The sequence below is a fragment of the Dipodomys ordii genome, unplaced genomic scaffold (genome assembly GCF_000151885.1).
Source record: "Dipodomys ordii isolate 6190 unplaced genomic scaffold, Dord_2.0 Scaffold113, whole genome shotgun sequence".
In the NCBI taxonomy this organism is placed as follows: domain Eukaryota; kingdom Metazoa; phylum Chordata; class Mammalia; order Rodentia; family Heteromyidae; genus Dipodomys; species Dipodomys ordii.
The window spans coordinates 3,309,702-3,312,378 of record NW_012267329.1 but is presented as its reverse complement, the minus strand read 5'-3'; positions in this window follow the sequence as shown (position 1 = coordinate 3,312,378).

The window sequence follows — 2,677 nt, the reverse complement described above, 5'->3', positions numbered from 1 at the left end:
AGAGACCGTGAGACTCTTATCTCCAATAAACCACCAGAAAACTGGAAGTGGCGCTGTAGCTCAAGTGGTAGAGCGCTCGCCTTGAGCTGAAGAGCTGAAGGACAGTGCCCAGGCCCAGAGTTCAAGCCCCACGACCGACAAAAAAAACAAAAACTAAAACAAAAAACAGACTATGTCTAAATATGCAGGCAAATGCACTGTGTGTGCTCATACCAACTCTGCTGTGCCTTCTATGATCCAAGTCTTAACCCAGTGCACAGCGGGCAGCTGGCCCGAGCCCAGCCCCGAGGACATGGGTCGGGATGAGAATTCATAGCTCAACAATTGAAGATCTTAAAGGGAACACAGAATTGTGTTTTTATATTCGTTAACTTGAAGAAAACGAACATTTAGGACTGGGCATCAGCTTCTTTCGCTCAAGGCAAGGGCTCTACTACTTGAGCTACAGTGCCACTTATGGTTTTTTGGAGATAAGAGTCTCATGGAGTTTTCTGCCCAGGCTGACTTTGAATCTCAATCCTCAGATTTCAGCCTCCTGAATAGGATTATAGGTATGAACCTCTGGTGCCCATTGAACTCAAATTGGTTACAACAAATACTGCTCAAGTTTCTTTTTTTTTCTTTTTCATTTCTTTTTTTTTCAACTCAGGGTCTGGGCATTGTCCCTTTTGATCAAGACTATTGCTCTACTATTTGAGCTAGATCTCCAGTTCTAACTTTTTTGGGGGTAGTTTATGGGAGATAAGAGTCTCATGGACTTTTCTGACCAGGATGGCTTTGAATCCATATCCTCAGATCTCAGCTTCCTGAGTAGCTAGGATTATAGGTGTGAGCCACTAGCACCTGGCCAAATTTCTTTTCTATCCAGGAGAGGTCTTAATTATACCCTGCTATGCAGTATGCATGTCACACGAGGCAACATGTTTTAGTTCAATTTTGATAACAATCTTTTTTTTTTCTCCTTGAAATGCTAGAGATCGAATCTAGGGCTTTATCTAATACTAGAGATCCAACCTAGATGCTAAGTAAGTGCTCTGCCAGTAAGTAACATTACCTTCCTAGAATATTCCATTAATTTTTTTTTGTATTTTTTGTATAATGGCTTGCTATGTAGCCCAGCATGGACATGAACTTGTTTGGGTTTTTTTTTTTTAACTGTATTTTTTTTTGTCTTTTCTTTTTTGGTACTGGGGATCGAACCCAGGATGTTGCGCTTGCTAGGCAAGCGCTTTGCCACTGAGCTACATCCCAGCCCTGGACAAGAACTTGTGATTCCCCTGTAAAGGCTAGGATTGTGGGTGTGTTCCACCAGGTTCTGCTTAGAAGTTTGGTTGTAGACACAGAGTTTAAGGCTTCTTGCTCCTTTTTTGCCAGTCTTGGGGCTTGAACTCAGGGCCCGGACACTGTCTCTGAGCTTCTTTTAATCAAGGCTAGCACTCTACCACTTGAGCCACGCGAGTTTAAGGTTTCTGAGGGCTTCTGTGTAGCAATAGCCAATGAGCAATAAGCTACATGCCAAGGCCCAGGATTTTGATTTGAGCATAATTGGCATTTATAGATAGTTGAACCTTGTGTGTATGGTCATCTGACAGATATGTTAACCTAGGACAGAGCCTGGGAATGGCAACGCTGAATAAGTTTGATGAAGAAAAAGGAATTACCACTAAGGTAGAGGGAGAAAGAACATCCCAGGAGATAGAACAGAACCAGGTACGGTATCACACTTTGTAATCTCAACACTCGAAGTTGAGGCTGGAGTCTGAAGCTAATCTGGGCTACACTGTGAGACTTCTAAAAAACACCCAACCAAGCAAGTAAACAAGCTGATAAGGATTTGAATTCTGGCTCTGTCACTCAGCACACATTTAACTTTGGCTCGTTTGGCCTTTGAGGTCCTTGAATGTCTTATCTACACAAGGAGGATTAGAATTGCTATGCTTACAGCTGATACTAAGATTACATGAAGCCAAGCACTGGTGGCTCCTGCTACTCAGGAAGCTGAGATCTGAGGATCAAGGTTCAAAGCCAGCCTGGGCAGGAAAGTCTGTAGAAACTCTTATCTCTAATTAACCACCAGAAAACTGGAAGTGATGCGGTGGTTCAAGTGGTAGAGTTGTAGCCTTGAGCTGAAGAGCTGAGGGACAGTGCCCAGGCCCAGAGTTCAAGCCTCACAGCTGACCGAAAAAAAATTACATGAAACATTAAGTATTCAAAAAAATGATCAAGGGGCTGGGAAGGTGGCTCAGTGGTAGAGTGCTTGCCTTGCATGCACGAGGCCCTGGGTTTGATTCCTCAGCACCACATAAGCAGAAAAAGCCAGAAGTGGTGCTATGGCTCAAGTGGTAGAGTGCTAGCCTTGAGCTGAAGAGCTGAGGGACAGAGCCCAGGCCCAGAGTTCAGGCCCCACAACCAAAAAAAAAAAAAAGATCAAACATAGCTAACAAGGTAAAGAATGTATGGTGCTTAGTACCTTAATAGCCCCAGGAAAAGAAAATTTCAAGAGTGAAATCTATGAGTCACATGTGTTGCTACTCACCGGTGAGCTCAGCATTCTGGAGGCTGAGGCACAGGAGGATTTGCAGTTTAAACTTGGGCTAATAGCAAGACCTTGTGTCAAGAAAGAAGAAGGAAGGAAGTGAGGAAGGTAGGAGGGAAGGAAGAAGGAAAGAAGGAAGGA